Source organism: Suncus etruscus, chromosome 3 (genome assembly GCF_024139225.1).
Source record: "Suncus etruscus isolate mSunEtr1 chromosome 3, mSunEtr1.pri.cur, whole genome shotgun sequence".
NCBI classification, from domain to species: Eukaryota; Metazoa; Chordata; class Mammalia; order Eulipotyphla; family Soricidae; genus Suncus; species Suncus etruscus.
The window spans coordinates 123,504,845-123,523,748 of NC_064850.1; the positions used below are offsets into that span (position 1 = coordinate 123,504,845).

The following is an 18,904-nucleotide window of genomic DNA, read 5'->3' on the forward strand; positions in this document are numbered from 1 at the left end:
ACATGCATAATATAATACATGGTAACATCACACCACGGAATCAACACATAAATAAAACATGTCTTTTTAAACTTCTTAAATGACAAATAATTATGTCCTATAACAAATCTCATTCTTGAAACTCAGATCATGAGAATAAAACATGACCAAATTATTAAATGGTACAATTAAGTTTTCTAATTTGAAGCATGATTTGTAACCTATACATGCATCTACAGAGCTTCAATAAGGAAAATTAGAGTAAACAAAATATATAGTCCAAGGCTTGAAACATTGTCATTATTAGTACTTAATTTGGATTCATATACCCAGCAAGTAAATTAGCTTAAATTTTAGCATGGTGTGATTTCCTGCTGTAGTTTGTGTATGTGGCTGATCGAGATTCAGTCCCTGATATCTCTGGTTCAATGCTTGAGCACTGCCAGGAATTACCCTGGGTGTCAACCTAGCATTTGCTGTGAAAACTCCAGGTGAGGCCCGAAAACAAACAAACAAAAAGATAAAAAACAAGGGGCTGGAGAGATAGCATGGAGGTAGTGCATTTGCCTTGCATGCAGAAGGACCCTTATTGGAATCCCAGCATCCCATATGGTTCCCTGAGGCTGCCAGGAGCGATTTCTGAGCATAGAGCAAGGAGTAATGCCTGAGTGCTGCCGGGTGTGACCCAAAACAAAAGAAAAATATTAAAAACATATTTTCAGTAAGTCCGATATTGACATGTAATACCTTACATAACTTAATGGGGCCACCTAACAACAGGTAGAAATATATGCGCAGAAAATTCAAGATACATGATTCCTTTAAAGTAATTTTATAGTGATGGAACTTTATAATAACTAAAGAGTTTTTCATTTACTCACTTTTTTCAGAAACATCTATTTTATTTTGCTTTGGTGCCACACCGAATGGTGCTCGGAGATAACTTCTGGTAGGGCTCAAGAGATTACATAAGATTTGGAAAACAAACCTAGGTAGTCAAGTGCAAAGCCAATGAGCCTCAGAAACTGCTAAAATCTTATCCCTGAAATTGAGAAGTATGAGTGGAAGTGAATAGCAAAAAATGGAGACAAATAAACATTTTAATGAGAATCCCAATTCATCACATACATTTCCATTTCTATACCACTACAGGTGTTTTCAAGCCTCTGAGTGTACTTATATAACTAGAAAGAGTAACAAGAATAGAATGCATAGCTACTAAAAACAAGTTCTGAGGGAACTATTCTATTAGTTCTTATTCTCAATTTTTATAACTAAAAATATATTGTATTTTCTCTGAAATGTTACAATTAATAGGATCAAAAGGAAAGTGGATTTGTAAAACAAGTTCTACAATTAGCTTTTTCCACTCATTATGAGGTCAAATAGCATCTCTTTTATTTACATAAGAAAACAGTTCAAGGGCTCAGCTGTGAAAGACTGTGAGTGTGACCTGTCTATGTCTGTCTACTGTCCTCTTGCGTGAAACTCTTGCGAGTGGGGCAAAAAGAGGCTCAGAGGAGCACGGCCGCTCCGCTTCGCTACGCGGCCGTGCACTCTTTCTAAGGAAAGAACTCCATTGCAACAAGAAGGAAAAATCACACTAAGAACGGCACTATATCACAGAAGCAAACATTTCTCTCTGGACTGTCTTCTCTGTTGCATGCTCGGGCCTAAGATTTGACCCAGTGTGAGGCTTCATCCACGGAGGACTCCCCTCCCTTAGAGGCAAGTCAGCCCATCCAGAAAGGGAGGAGCCAGAGGAGTGTGCTGCCTACATCATATAGACAATGAATACCACTACAACACGTAGAAAACCCACAATACAAGTGTGACAATGGGGAAACAACGCAGGCCAGCATCAGACATAGAGAATGAAGATGACAATTCTGAGGACCAGATATGACTGAACAACTAATCAACCTCTCAGATAAGGACTTTAGACTAGCAATATGGAAGGTGCTCAACAGACTCCAAGAAACCATGGATCGAGTTGAACAGAACACTAATAAGAACCAAGAAAATATGAAGGCAGAAATCACAAAACTCCAAACTGAAATAACATGTCAACTAACAGGACTGAAAAAGTCAGTAAACGAAGTGAATGACAAAATGGATAAGCTCTGGGACAGGGTATCAGAAGCTGAGAATAGACTTGGTGCTGTGGAAGATGAGATACATAACAATTCCATACAGCAGGAGAGATTGGACAAAAAACTTTAAGCAAATGAGCAGACAATGGAAAAATTAGTCAAAGAATGGGAACAGACGAAAATAGAAGTCTATGATAAGATCAACAGAAACAACTTAAGAATTATTGGAGTCCCAGAGACCCAGGAAGAAAATTTCCAGGAAGAATCAATGGTCAAGAACATCATTAAAGAGAAACTCCCAGAGCTAAAGAATATATGTGATCAAATCCTGCATGCCCGAAGAGTACCAACCAAAAGAGACCCCAGAAAAACCACCCCAAGACACATCCTAGTCACAATGACAAATCTCACAGATAGAGACAGAATTCTGAAAACAGCAAGATCAAAAGGGGAAATCATGTTCAAGCAAGCTTCCCTGAGATTTACAGCAGACCTGTCACCAGAAACGCTCATGCCAGAAAGCAGTGGTGGGATATTGTGACAAGACTGAATGAAATGAATGCTTCACCCAGAATACTATACCCAGCAAAACTCACTTTCCGGTTTGATGGAAGAATACATGGTTTCACAGACAAAAAACAGCTCAGAAACTTCACAGACACAAAACCAGTCTTAAGAGAAAAACTGAAAGACCTAATCTAAGACAAGACTACCCCAAAAGACACACCAAATTTTGAAATAAAGATGGCGTTAAATCCCAGGACAATTCTTTCTCTCAACGTCAATGGACTAAATGCACCAGTTAAGAGACACAGAGTGGCTAAATGATCAAAAAACTCAATCCAACCTTCTGCTGCCTACAAGAAACGCACCTGAATAGTCAGAACAAACATAGACTCAAAATAAAAGGCTGGAGAAAAGTTATCCAAGCAAGCAACACCCATAAAAAAGCTGGAGTGGCCATACTAATATCAGATAATGCAAACTTTATACTCAGGAATGTTGTAAGGGACAAAGACGGACATTTTATATTAATCAAGGGGTACGTAGAGCAGGAAGAATTCACTCTCCTAAACATATATGCACCGAATGAGGGGCCAGCAAAATATTTAATACAACTGTTGACAAATCTGAAAAATAATATCAACAACAACACAATAATTGTGGGGGACCTTAACACGGCTTTGTCAACACTGGACAGGTCAACCAGACTGAAACCCAACAAGAATATACTAGACCTGAGGAGAGAAATGGAAGAAAGAGGCCTAGTGGATATATATAGGACACTCCTTCCCCAGAAACCTGGATACACATTCTTCTCCAATGTACATGGGACATTCTCCAGGATAGACTACATGCTGGCACATAAAACATACCTCCATAAGATCAAGAGGATAGAAATTTTGCAGACTACCTTCGCTGACCACAAGGCTCTAAAATTATTTGTGAACTCCAAAGGGACTCAGAAGAAACACTTTAACACCTGGAAGTTAAACAGCCTCATGCTCAATAACCAGTGGGTCCGAGATGAAATCAAGGAGGAAATCAAAAGGTTCCTGGAAACAAATGACAATAAAGACACAAACTCTCAGAACTTATGGGACACAGCAAAAGCAGTACTGAGAGGAAAATTTATAGCTTTGCAAGCACACATCAGGAAGGAAGAAGGAGCTTACCTGAGTAGCTTAATGACACAGCTAATAGAACTAGAAAATGCTCAACAAAAGGACCCAAGAATAGGAAGACAGAAGGAAATAACAAAGCTGAGAGCAGAAATCAACGAAGTGGAAACTCAAAAAACAATCCGAAAAGATCAACGAAAGCAGAAGTTGGTTCTTTGAAAAAATAAACAAGATTGATAGACCACTGGCAAACCTAACAAAGAAAGAGAGAGAGAGAAACTTGATAACTCGTATCAGGAATGAAAAAGGAGAGATCACTACTGATATGACAGAGATTCAAAGGGTAATCAGAAACTACTTTGAAAAACTCTATGCCACTAAAAATGAGAACCTGGAAGAAATGGATAAATTCTTGGACTCTTATAATCTTCCATGGTTGAAGGAAGAGGATGTAGCATATCTAAACACCCCCATCACCATTGATGAAATTAAAACAGTAATCAAATGTCTGCCGAAAAAACAAAAGCCCAGGTCCAGATGGATTCACTAATGAATTCTATCAAACTTTCCAAGAGGAACTACTGCCAATCTTGGCAAGACTCTTTCATGAAATTGAACAAACAGAAACACTTCCAAATAGCTTTTATGAAGCCAATATCACCTTGATACCTAAACCAGACAGAGACGCTACCAAAAAAGAAAATTACAGACCAATATCACTGATGAATGCAGATGCAAAGATCCTCAACAAAATCCTGGCAAATAGGATTCAATGCCTCGTAAAGAAGATCATCCACTATGATCAAGTAGGTTTCATCCCAGGAATGCAAGGCTGGTTTAACATCCGTAAATCTATCAACATAATACACAACATCAATAACAAGAAAAATAAAAACCAAATGATCATATCAATAGATGCAGAGAAAGCATTTGATAAGGTCCAACACCCATTCTTGATCAAAACTCTCAGCAAGATGGGAATGGAGGGAACCTTTCTCAATATAGTGAAGGCCATCTACCACAAGCCAGTGGCAAATATTATCCTCAATGGAGAAAAACTGAAAGCCTTCCCTCTAAATTCTGGCACAAGACAAGGCTGTCCTCTCTCACCACTCCTATTCAACATAGCACTGGAAGTACTTGCTATAGCGATTAGGCAAGAAAAGGATATCAAGGGAATCCAGATAGGAAAGGAAGAAGTCAAGCTCTCACTGTTTGCAGATGACATGATACTCTACTTAGAAAACCCTAAAGACTCTATCAAAAAGCTTCTAGAAACAATAGACTCATATAGCAAGGTGGCAGGCTACAAAATTAACACACAAAAATCAATGGCCTTTCTATATACCAATAGTAATAAGGATGAAATGGACATTAAGAAAACAACCCCATTCACAATAGTACCACACAAACTCAAATATCTTGGAATCAACTTGACTAAATATGTGAAGGACCTATACAAAGAAAACTATAAAACTCTGCTCCAAGAAATAAGAGAGGACACACGGAAATGGAAACACATACCCTGCTCATGGATTGGCAGGATTAACATCATCAAAATGTCAATACTCCCCAAGGCATTATACAGATTTAATGCCATCCCTCTAAAGATACCCATGACATTCTTCAAAGAAGTGGATCAGACACTTTTGAAATTCATTTGGAACAATAAACACCCTCGAATAGCTAAAGCAATCATTGGGAAAAAGAATATGGGAGGAATTACTTTTCCCAACTTTAAACTGTACTACAAAGCAACAGTTATCAAAACAGCATGGTATTGGAATAAGGATAGGTCCTCAGATCAGTGGAATAGGCTTGAATACTCAGAAAATGTTCCCCAGACGTACAACCATCTAATTTTTGATAAAGGAGCAGGAAATCCTAAATGGAGCAGGGAAAGCCTCTTCAACAAGTGGTGTTGGCACAATTGGATAGCCACTTGCAAAAAATTAAACTTATACCCCCAGCTAACATCATGTACAAAGGTAAAATCCAAATGGATTAAAGACCTCGATATCAGCCCCAAAACCATAAGATATATAGAACAGCACATAGGCAAAACACTACAGGACATTACAGGCATCTTCAAGGAGGAAACTGCACTCTCCAAGCAAGTGAAAGCAGAGATTAACAGATGGGAATATATTAAGCTGAGAAGCTTCTGCACCTCAAAGGAAATAGTGCCCAGGATACAAGAGCCACCCACTGAGTGGGAGAAACTATTCACCCAATACCCATCAGATAAGGGGCTAATCTCCAAAATATACAAGGCACTGACAGAACTTTACAAGAAAAAACATCTAACCCCATCAAAAAATGGGGAGAAGAAATGAACAGACACTTTGACAAAGAAGAAATACGCATGGCCAAAAGACACATGAAAAAATGTTCCACATCACTAATCATCAGGGAGATGCAAATCAAAACAACGATGAGATACCACCTCACACCCCAGAGAATGGCACACATCACAAAGAATGAGAATAAACAGTGTTGGCGGGGATGTGGAGAGAAAGGAACTCTTATCCACTGCTGGTGGGAATGCTGTCTAGTTCAACCTTTATGGAAAGCGATATGGAGATTCCTCCAAAAACTGGAAATCGAGCTCCCATACGATCCAGCTATACCACTCCTAGGAATATACCCTAGGAACACAAAAATACAATACAAAAACCCCTTCCTTACACCTATATTCATTGCAGCACTATTTACCATAGCAAGACTCTGGAAACAACCAAGATGCCCTTCAACAGACGAATGGCTAAAGAAACTGTGGTACATATACACAATGGAATATTATGCAGCTGTCAGGAGAGATGAAGTCATGAAATTTTCCTATACATGGATGTACACGGAATCTATTATGCTGAGTGAAATAAGTCAGAAAGAGAGAGAAAAACGCAGAATGGTCTCACTCATCTATGGGTTTTAAGAAAAATGAAAGACACCCTTGTAATAATAATTTTCAGACACAAAAGAGAAAAGAGCTGGAAGTTCCAGCTCACCTCAGGAAGCTCACCACAAAGAGTGATGAGTTTAGTTAGAGAAATAACTACATTTTGAACTGTCCTAATATTGAGAATGTATGAGGGAAATGTAGAGCCTGTTTAGGGTACAGGCGGGGGTTGGGTGGGGAGGAGGGAGATTGGGACTTGGGTGATGGGAATGTTGCACTGGTGATGGGTGGTGTTCCTTTTATGACTGAAACCCAAACACAATCATGTATGTAATCAAGGTGTTTAAATAAAAAAAAAATCAAAAAAAAAAAATAAAAAAAATAAAAATTAGTAAAAAAAAAAAAAAAAAGAAAACAGTTCAACATTTGAAAGGGATTTAGAGAGTAGAACATAGAATTTTCTGTGAGATTTTCTCACAGAATACATATACATCAGATTATTATGCTGTAGACTTGCAACTATTTAAATATTAGATGTCAATCGAATCTCAAAAGTGAAGTATAGTTAGAAAACATATTGAAGTGTATAAAGTTACTTTCCTATTATTACTAATTGCCATAACATTTGCATGAACATTGTTTACAGACAAGCATAATGCAACATTTAATTTTAATATTAATGATTTGAAATTATTTCATGCCACCATAACAAATGATGTGCCTTGAATATTTCATGTACTCCTTGCAACAAATCTAATCAGATCATTATTTTTCCACTTCATAGATGAAGACACTGAGGTCCGTGTGTTAAGATACATCCTAAAAATAAATATGAACCCAAAACATTTCTGAGGGATCATAATCCCTGTGCTCATTGTCAGCTCGAAATGTTAAATATGTTAACAATTAAAAGATTATGAGTTCTTATTCTTGGCGATAGAGCAGGAAGAAACAAATTAAAGAATATATCCTTGATTATTTTTTGCTGCTAGTTAGATACTCTAAATCTGTGGAAGTCAAATATTTATTATTCTTCATGAGAATTTTATATTAATGAGTGTTTGCCAAAGGAAATAATATTTACTATATTATATAACTGACCTAAATAAAAATTGTTTTCTTTCAAGTCAAAGGGGGTTTTAAGAGTATTATTATATTTAATTGGGTATGATTATCATAGCATTGCTTTTGCTAATATACTTTCTATTTTTGGAGAATTTACTTCATGTAAATCAATACCCAATAATTTAGCCTTAAGGAAACTGAGAATGTAATTTTTAATATTTTTGCTTCCAGGCAAATATAAATGTAAAAAATTAAGCCATCTAACTATTTTTTTTTGTCCCCCAATTCACAATACATACCCGGCAAGGGGCCTGTGTTGAGGTGTATATGGGGTGCCTTTACTGTACCTCCTCTTTCTATACAGCCAGTGTAAAGAACACAGCCTGTGGTAAGAATTGGGAGGCCTTATTTTATCTTTTATTTTTTTTTTCTTCAGGGCAAACTAAAGTTGTTTTTTTTTTTTTAAGTAAGAATTCATTTAAAGGACAAAATTGATTAACATAATAAGGTAAACTAATATAACATAATATAGTGACATAACATAACATATAATATAATTAATATAATAATAATACATGTAAGTCAAAGAAAGTTTCTGATTAAAAACACAATTTTTTTTTCCATAATGGCTTACATATCTTTCACTGTAGTATTTTGGGTACATATTCACATTAAATCAGGGGAATACCCATCACCTAATATGCCCTCTTCTCAATCAAAAATCAAATATACTGAAAATAGGCAGAGTCCTGTCTAGAGGCTTCCAAACTCAGTTTGAGAGAGGATGTGAAAAAAGTAATTAAAATACCACAACAATACACACACACAAAAAAAAAATATCGAATTAAATAACCGATAAGCACCACAACAATAAAGACAGGCACCACACAATAATCTCGGTTCTGAAATCAAATCATACTCAAGTGCAAAAAGAAAGAGAAAGACAAAACAAAATAAAATAAAATAATATTGGAGACATCAACCGTAATCTCCACACCAAAATAAAGATGTCAAAAAAATAGATCATTTATTCTCCTCTTGCTGCTTTCGTGGTATGTGGAAGACTTCTACTTTATCTTGGATGGTAAAATCAGACCTGTTTCTAGAGATCTTGGTGGCTGTGAGGATCAGGGAATGGAGTTTATGAAGTCTTTCTTTGTGGTTCTAGCAGTTATGCTTCTTCAATGTCCTTTTTTTGTTTTTTATGTATTCTAGGTGTTTCAGAATAGTGCTACCATTCTGTGTTTTTCTTTTGTCTTCTGACTTACTTCGTTTAACATAACATGATCTAGGTCCATCCACGTTGCTGCAAAGTCTGTGATTGTATCATTTCTAACTGCCATGTAATATTCCATTGTATATATGTACCACATTTTAATGATCCATTCATCTGTTGTTGGACATCGAGGCCATCTAACTATTTTAATTGAAAATACTTATTTCTAAATTAATCTATTTTTAGACATATTTTTTCATTAACAATATGTATTAAATATTTGTTTGGTTGGACCACACTTGGCAATTACGTAGGTCAAAATCTTAGGTGATGATATGTAATGCTGGAAGTCAAAATTAGATTGACCATACACAAAGCAAGTGACCCACCTACTGTACTATTTTATCTGATCTCCAAGATGTATTTTAATGGGCATTTTAAGAAAATGTGAAAAATTCAGCAAAAATAAAATAATGCTTTGTGATTTATATACATGTTATCTCAGTTTTTAGGGACATTCATAGAGACACTTCAAAAAATCACATACAACTTGACTATTCAACATAGCTTTGAGAGATGGTATTTTTCATATTGAATTATTCATAAAATCCCTAGGCTAATTTATACATGAAAGAAAAGAAAAATGGAGCTCTTGCTCATAAATCTTTATTTATGAACAGAAATCTAAAAGATTTATAATCGCTCTGTTATGGCAAGTTTCTATCATATGATGCATTAACTTACAATCAAACCCTTAAAGAGAAAAGTCCTGTAAGTATATAAATCATTTGATATTTGGTTTGGGAAAAAGCTTTGGGGGGGAGTGATCTTATTCATAGCAGTGATAGTTGAAGATATTAACATCCCCTAAATTTTCCAAACAGGCTAAATAAGTATTTATTTGATCTTAGGTTAATTCCAGCCATTTTTTGCCCTTGAAGATACCTTTTCCAAGATTGCTTAAAGATAGGCAAATTTAACACTTAAAACCCTCCAAATCTAGTAGTGGTTTTGAGATAACCCATGTCTATATTTATGTGTCTTTCATATTAAAAATGCATGCCTTCACTTACACCACCTGAGCAACTGCAAATTTTTTACCAATATGCCACAGGCTGCATATCTTTTTCACTGTGATTATGCAAGAACATTGTGAATCTCATACAATCAATGCTGTCTTATTTCTAGTGCAGAGTGTTTTCTTTTCATACATTTAATACCTCAGTAGCTCCGTGACTGCTTGCAATGTGGCCTTAAGCAAGCTCTTATTTTAATGTGTCCAACCACTACAACTTTCTTAAAAAAAAAAAAAGCCATCACTTTACAGGAACTCTATTAAAACTAATTATATCAAGCAAGCAAAACATTTAGAAATAGAAATAAACATTACATATGGAATATGCATGGGATACCAATACAATGTTACTCATGAAAACTAGGTAGTCTACAAGAACCATCTGGTCTTTCTCTTTAGTTCACACTTAAGTAACCCCTGAGACTCTTGGGATGCATTTTATTTAGATGTATTTTAACAGAATCTGCTAATATATTAAACTAGGACAAGGGCTTGTCAATGAGAAACAGACTGAGTGATATCTTACTACTATATTTTTTATGTAGGTAAATGCAGTTTTGTTTTTTTTTTAATATTGAACGTATGCTACTTCTTTTTATTTTCTGGGGGCTTGGAGCCATACCCGGCTGCATTTAAGAATCCCTTTTGTTCAGAGCCCAGGGGAATATATCAGCTAGTAGGAATAGAACCAAGATAGATTAGAGATAGGCAAGGGAAGTATCTTAATAGGATGGAGCCCTGGGAAGTTATTTTCTAAAGAGTTACTAGTGGAGAGTTAGATTTTTACATAGGAGAGCATGCAGATTCTTCATGTTTGAAATACATCATTTTGATGAATTTCTTTAAAAATAATGAGTGATTGGTAAAATCCTCCACAGCTACCCAAGGCTTGAGAATGATTTCTTACCATTAATTATTCCTTTATGTTCTTAGCTAATAAGAAAACCCTCCCCTGAGTTTTCAATTATCTTCTGTTGCTCTTTATGTCTTGACCTGCTTCTCAAAGTCATCAACTTTCATCAACACTGCAAAGGGAAATTCTCTGAGTTCTCTGGTGAGAAGCCAGGAGGAGTTTATGAGTGATGGGGAGAGACAGTGAAGTAGGAATGAGTATAATATTGTAGAGATACCCTGCTAATAGATCCCCAACTCCATTATCCTATTCCTTTCTTCAAACAGCATCCTTCTTCATCAATCTCACTTGACCCTTTGTAACATGTTGTCTTAAAAGCTCAGCTTTTCAGGTGAGGCCAGAAGCACAGAGACCATCTTCTGATCCTCTTGTGTTTCAATAGGACACACAGGAGGTAGACATTAGAGTACCTTGAGGACATGAGGATCTCCTTATCTCCTTTAAGGAAGAATGGGTTTGCAAAGCTCTAGATGTCTCCTATACCGTCTATTGGTTTACTTAGCTATTATGTAAGCATTTCACCTGCTAATGTATAGTTTCCCTTAGAAAAATAAACCTCATTAATACCCCTAAAGGTAAAATCTTAAAAAATTTTGTTTGCCATTGGGGGCGGGGCTTACCTGGCAATGCTCAGAGCTGACTTTTGACTCTGTGGTCAGAAATTGCGTCTGTTCCCATCTTTCAATGATTCAGTCGTAATGCTGGATCGAACCTTAATAGGCTGCTTATAAAGCAAGTGCCTTCTCACCGTGCTAGTACTCCTGCTCCGAATCTTTGAGACACTTGGGTTTCATTTTATGGAGATGAATTTTAACAGAACTGCTCATACATAGGATGCATATCAGAGCTAGATATATCATCATCTGTATATTTTAAGTAAGATCATCTAAAACCAACCACCAAGAGGAGCTATAATATTGATAAATCTAACAAGTAATTGGCAAGATTTCTCAGACAGGTGTGACAGAGCTTTGCTCTGTTCTAGTCTGGCCAGGAGTCCCCATTCTGCTGCATAACTCAAGCTTCACAATTTCTTAGCACTCCTTATTTACAACAAAAGCTGTGAACACAGAATTTATTATGTTGAAGGAGGATCTTCTGAGTCCCTGGTGCAATATTCTGTCTCTACAGTTCTAATTCCTCAAAAAACAACTTCCTGTGGGACATCATCAGCATTCCACAGTTTTTCTTCCCTCCAACCTGCTTGAGAAAACACTTTCTTTCCCCTGGCTGCAGGGTCACAGAATTGAAACTGAAGTATTAGACACAGAGTTTCCAAATTGCAAATCTGATCTCTAATAGGAGCAATGTCTCCATTAAATGCTGTCATTCTTTTCTGGATTTATTATTATTATTATTATTATTATTATTATTTACAAAATGTTGATGTGAAAGTACACTTCTGAATCCTAGGTAGGGTTATCTTTGTTGCTGCTTTTCCTTGCACTCAGGATTGTGAAGATAAAAGACTATGGGGCTATTTTTTCAATATTTTCTTCATGTGGATCCATCTTCAATTATTTTTTATTTAGGATCAGATATGTTTAATACCACAGGTGCAATTATTTTAAAATGAATTGTTGTTTAGTTTATTCATTTAATAATTCTCAAACAAAACCTATTTATACTAGCTACTATCATTGAAGGTTTTGAAAATAAAATAATCCACTACAAGAATCTGAGAACTGGGGCTGGAGAGATAGCATGGAGGCATGGCATTTTCCTTGCATGCAGAAGGATGGTGATTCAAATACCAGCATCCCATTTGGTCCCCCGAGCCTGCCGGGGGCGATTTCTGGGCATAAAGCCAGGAGTAACCCCTGAGCGTTGCCGGGTGTGACCAAAAACTAAAAAAAAAAAAAAAAAAAAAAAAAAAAAAGAGTCTGAGAATAAAATTGGTAATAATGGGTGTTTATATAGTGATGAAATTCAATAAATAAATGGCAAACTACTTGTCATAAGGAAATGTGCTATAGGGCCAATTAAACAGAGGTTGTCTGGTGTATGTAAATTCACCCCAGTTTGAATCCCTAGTACCCTTGAGAAATTTCAGGTGTCACTCTTGGACACAAATTCAAGAATAACTTCTGAACAGAGTTGGATATGGCAAAGGTAAGAAAGAAAAGGGGAAGGGAAGAAGAAAATGGAAGAAGGAAGAGAAAGGAAGGAAGAGGAAAAGAAGGGAAAGAAAAGGGAAGGGAAGGGAAGAAGGAAAGGCAAAGGGGAAAGGATGGGATGGGAAAGAAAAAGGGAAAGGGACGAGAAGGGATATCGAAAGAGAAGGAAAAAGAAAGGAAAGGGAATTTAAAGGGAGAGGAAGGTATTGAAAGGGAAGGAAAAGGAAGTGAAAGGGGAAGGAAGGGAACTGAAAGGGAATGGAAAGAAAAAAAGAAAAATGAAAGAAAAGCAAAGGAAAAGAAGAAAACACACAAAAGAAAGCCACCAAGGACTCAGGTAACTGGACAATGCTCAGACAACTGGTCAGGTTTTCAATGAAGGGCATAGCATGGTTCTGCTCCTCCTCTGCAAATGAGAAACCAGAATCTGCAGCACTCCTCGAATCACAGTGCTGGCTGGAGACCAGGTTGCAGATGGCCCCACTCAATAACTTTGATCTGCAGGTTCATGAAGCAGTGAAATCAGATGTGCAGATAGTCAACATAAATGTCTTTTATTACAATGCCTGTTCTTGGCAGATTTGTTGTTGGAGAACACATTTGTATTTGCTTATGAGACTACAGTAGAATAAATATATAGAAATGTGAAGCCATTTTGTCAACTGTTCATGGTATATATATAAAGCCTGTGGTTTTAAAAATCAGAAGATTTTGTAAATGCTGAATGCACACTTTCTCATCAACATATCAAATGTCTAGCACCAATCATGATAATTCCCCAGGAATTAAATTTTAATGTACATTGAAATGCAATTCTTAAATACACGAGTTTAAGAGGAATGAGTTGTTTTTAAAAACAAATGACAAATTTGGGCATGAGAAATAATACAGCCAGTAGGATAACTTGTTTTGCATGTGATTGACCCAGGTTCTATCCCAAGCATCCCCTAAAGCATCCTGAGCACTTCAAGGAGCTATTACTGATGTCAGAATCAGAATTAACCCCTGATCATCACTGACTGTTACTCAAAAAAAAGGAAAAGAAAAATATGTCAAATTTCACAAAATTTTGAATGACTCAGATTTTTTATATATTTAACTACTTAAATAAATGAAATGTTAAACGTTTCATAATTTTGAAGTAATTTTGAAGTCTGCTTTATTATTAAATTCTGCTTATCCAATGAAATAATCTATAGAAGAATTCTAGCTGTCAATCTATTCATATTAATTTTATATTTAAAATGATTTTAATTTTGCCAAATCATAATGCTAATACATTGTCAGTGCCAATGTTTAAATTGATTTATTCATTTCTAAAATACTCATCTATTTATGGCTCAAAATATCTCTACAATATTGCTTTCTTTAAAATGAAAAATTATTAAATTGATTAATAATAGCAAATAATCACAGAATTTTAATTATCACAGTACCTAATTCTTAAATTTTTAATGTGTGTCCTGCTTATTGTAAAGTGAGCTCAAGCAGCAATTTTCAAAAATGACTACCAGAGAGACATATATTCATGAAACATTCCTAAATTGAGATTCCGAGCTAAACAAAAAATTGTGGATTGCAGGAACTCACAAAAATTATGTTGAGCATATTGGCTTACTGTGGTTGAAATTTAGCTGATGGTATTAAGGGTATTTTTATTGCTTTCAACCCTTTTCTGACTCATTCCAAGACTTCAGTGTGATGGCATTTATCTTAGAGTCAGAAAATACTCTTTTCTATACCAACAGAAAATGAAGAAAGAAAAAATTCTGGACACATTTTCCTATGATGTGAAATATTTAAAAAAATGGAATAAAATTAACCCCAAAACATCAAGCAACTGACAGGAAACAGAAATATCCCCTGTTGATAATTTTTAAATATCATCTAACAGTTTGGTTGAGTTTCTGTTTCAGATGATATTAAAAGTAATGAAGCATATAAATTAGATCACAGAAAATTCTGGACTAAATATAACTAATGTTCCCAATAGTTGAGTTTAAAATTATAATTCTTTAGATAAAAATATATAGAATAATCATAGAAAATTTCAAGATAAATTCATAAAATATAAAATATAAATAAATAACAATCTAAGGAATTTCTTCTCAGAACACTTTTTGGAATAATACCATGAGTGAATGATTTTGTTACAGAAACCAGAAGAAGATTAAACAGTATCCTTTTGTTGATTATTCCAGAAGATGGATGTCAGCCATGGCTTTATCAGGAACAGGAAGTAGGATCTTATCTTATCCACAAGTCTAAAGTGGCAAGTAATATGTATATCACAAGATGAAGGGCTACAAGCAGATTCCCAAAATTACTGCCAAAAAGGCTTTAGCTGTTCCAACTAGAAACCCCTCCAGTACCCCTTGCCTCTACTCCTAAAAGTCAATTCTATGGTCCTTATGTCTTCCCACAATACCACTTTCTCTCTATTATTTTTCTACACTCAAAAGTGAGTGCAAAAAAAATGAGAATTTGCTACCCCAGAAATTTAAATGAGTAACTCAAAAACATGTGATGGAAAAGTCCTTTTCACCATGAAAGATACACAGAAAAATTTTCCACGGAAAACATTTTATAATAAACAAGGTTCGACCGTTTATTTATGATACATCACACATAGTTTGTTCCATGATCTGAGACATGTATAGGGATCCCCCAAGCCCTAATACTGCTGAGAGATGAGGACTCTGTCCTGAGCATAGCTATTCTGATCATGTGTTGAGAAAAGTTTGGCTGCTCTTGGTCCATCTCCCCCAACTAGGGATTGTGGGAAGATAAATTAAAATTCTGACATGAATTTAAGATTAGTGTCGTCGTTTTGATATTTGAGGGGTGGGAACTGCCATGCCTAATGATGCTCAGGGCTTACTCCTAATTCTTCTCTCTAGAATCATTCTTAGCAAAGATCTGGGAATTATAGAGGATGTCTGGAATCATATCCAGTTTAGCCTCATGCAAAGTAAGTCTTTACCAGCTGTACTATCTCTCTGAACCTAGAATTAGAACTTTAAACAAGCCTCCTAGGATCCAGTAAACAGAAAACAATAGAAACTAAAGCAGTTGGGGCTGAGCACTGGCGCTAGCAGTAAGGCATCTACCTTGCAAGGGCTAACCTAGGAAGGCTTGTGGTTAGATCCCCCGGCGTCCCATATGGTCCCCAAGCCAGGAGTGATTTCTGAGCGCATAGCCAGGAGTAACACATGAGCGTTACCGGATGCGGCCCAAACTCCAAAACAAAACAAAACAAAAAAAAATAAAAAATAACCCAGTAGAATCAGGAAGCAATAGTTGTGGGAAATGGTAAGAGTCTTCATTAAATTGTTGCAAACTATATACATCTACTGTGTCTTCAGTATTATCGAAGGGTTATTTTTGTCTTTATAACCTATAATTTTCCAGTAATATTATGTTAATACTTACTCAAAGGGAAAACATGTTGCTTCTGATATATAAACTAGCACATTTTTGCGATTTTACAATTATACATTTTAGCTAAAATGGTGAAGATAGCTTTAACTCTTTAAAAAGTATTATACTTCTATAAAAGAAAAAATTATATATAACAGATATTACATGGATAACACAAAATTATGAAAGATTAATATGTGAATATAGGATAGTGCTAATCTCAATTTATGTTATTTTTCCAGTAAAATTCTAAATAAGCATTTAATTCTACTTTTTAAAATTTGTGTTTGTCTATAGTATTTTCAGTTATAAATTATTTCACCAGACACAACTAACTTCAACTCTTTTGTCTTTAGTTTTATTTCTTGCTGAATCACCTAGATACATTATGTTTGAATATAGCTAGACATTGTCTTTGTTGAAAATATTTTTGGTAAGTATTACTTACTGTTTTCCCAAGAACAGGCAGCACCATTTCTATGATATATATGAAATAATATAAGCCAAAGTTACAAGTCTTAAGTTATCCTCGACATTTTACTACCCTCAAGATATCTTATTTTTTGATTCACTGTTTTCATTAAGTTCTCTTTTCAACAATAGTGTTTAACTTTAATGCCATTTATTTCTACTTCTGACTGATCTAAGGGGATTCATATCCAGTTGATACCAGGTATAAAATCATATGACTATATTTTTAACTTTTTAGAGCTTGAGTATTTTTTCTTTCCATTTTACAACAAAAAACATAAATATATTTTAGCACCCAGGATTTTTTTTACAAAAGTATAGAGGGAAGAAAAATCCTATAAATGATAATGTGTAATTTCAATCTATGTGAAATTATTGAAGCAAAATACCCAATACATAAAATATTTGTTTATTTATGAGTATAGTGCCGTCTTATAGAGCCCTCCCTGTTAGATGATAAATTTGAATCATTTTGCATAAACAGTATGCTTCTCTACATAGTATAGAAAGAATCATACTTCCTATATATTAAAATAAATGAGCCATGTTAAAATGCATCATTAGGAGAAAATATGCTTCAATATCTAGCTGGTGAATTTTGGGGAAAATGCAATTCTATGCATTTAATTGTGAAAAACATAATGACACTTAAACTGTGCAAAGGGTAAATGCTGTATTGATTAATGCACCAATTAACTATTAAGAACTCAGGATGACACTGAAAGGTTCTCATTCACCTTTTGCTTTCATTATCTATAGGTGGTATTGGAAAAATGATGGTTGATTCTACTGCCAAGTTAATCATAGTCCCAAATATTTCACTGTAGATCAGAAAAGTCCCTAGGTCACTGATTTTATAAAGCTATCTTAGTTTCTTCTCACTATTATACAGATGGCATTTTGTTTCTTTAACCATCGATGTGCTCAAAAGTTAGAAATAACATGATTTCTACGCAGTCCACATTGTCCCTGTTTCTTTCATTAGATCTTGGGACTTGGGGAACACATTACACTGAGCAAAGAGTAATCCCAATATCTCAGGATTACTTAAGAGTATACTTAGTTTGAGATGTGGGTCTTTTAAAAAGTAAAAAAAAAAAAAAAACTTAAAGGGTATATGCTTATTTACTTTGTATATTTCTTTTGGTATATTTTATTAGTAGGTATAATTTTTGTTGAATATTTCCTTATGTACATATAGTTTTCCCAACCCCTACTTTATATTTGTTTATTAGGAAATTCTAGTAAATAAGTTTATTTTGGATTCTTACTTCATGTTAGAACCAGGTTATAGAGATTGTATATCTTGTTATGTTTACCCACATAGGTTCCTATATTGTAGTATCCTGTGGCATTGTTACTTTTTGCATAGACACATTAAAATGGGAGATCTTATTTAAAGAAAGAACTTTTTATCTAGTAGGAAGAGCAACTCCAATTTTTTTTTTTATTGCAGGATGGCCTTTTATGCTGAACATTTGTCACAGTGACTTGACTTAGGCTTCAATTGATCAGACATCAGTTCACCCCAAACCTTGGATCCCATTTTATGAACTGACACATTTTTCTGCTCTGGCACCAGGAAATAAATCTATACTGGGGAAGATATATAGATGCCCTGGCAATGGGTTGCTTCGGAGTGTGTTCATATGATGTGGAAACAACAGCAACTTACTTCGGATTGGGTCTCATCTAATGATGAGATGAAATCAGAAGATGCTCCATGATGTAGAATCTGTACAAAAGCCAAGCTCTAATTACAGAAACTTGTCTGTGACAACCACAATTAAATACAACTTTTCTTGGAACCATGAAGATAAACTTAGGGGTTAGACAATTAGTATGTCTATAATTGTAGTTGGTCTTTCGACAGGATGTTTAATAGGTAAGGCCAAAGGTATTTTTTCTACTTTTCCTAACTTTTGCTGTACCTATGCAAAATATTCCCTTTATTAGTTAGTGATTCCCATATTTTTCATAGAAACTGGAGACACAAATTACTATGTCTACCTCCTATTTCTTCATTTTTTAATA

At 35.2% G+C, this 18,904-nt stretch overlaps 1 non-coding gene across 1 annotated transcript; it reads right to left on the reverse strand.

Moving 5' to 3' along the window:
• Positions 1-7,930: 7,930 nt before the first annotated feature.
• Positions 7,931-8,063, reverse strand: LOC126005153 (small nucleolar RNA SNORA51). Its single transcript, XR_007494327.1, has one exon. It is a non-coding gene; the product is annotated as a small nucleolar RNA SNORA51 (small nucleolar RNA).
• Positions 8,064-18,904: the final 10,841 nt, after the last annotated feature.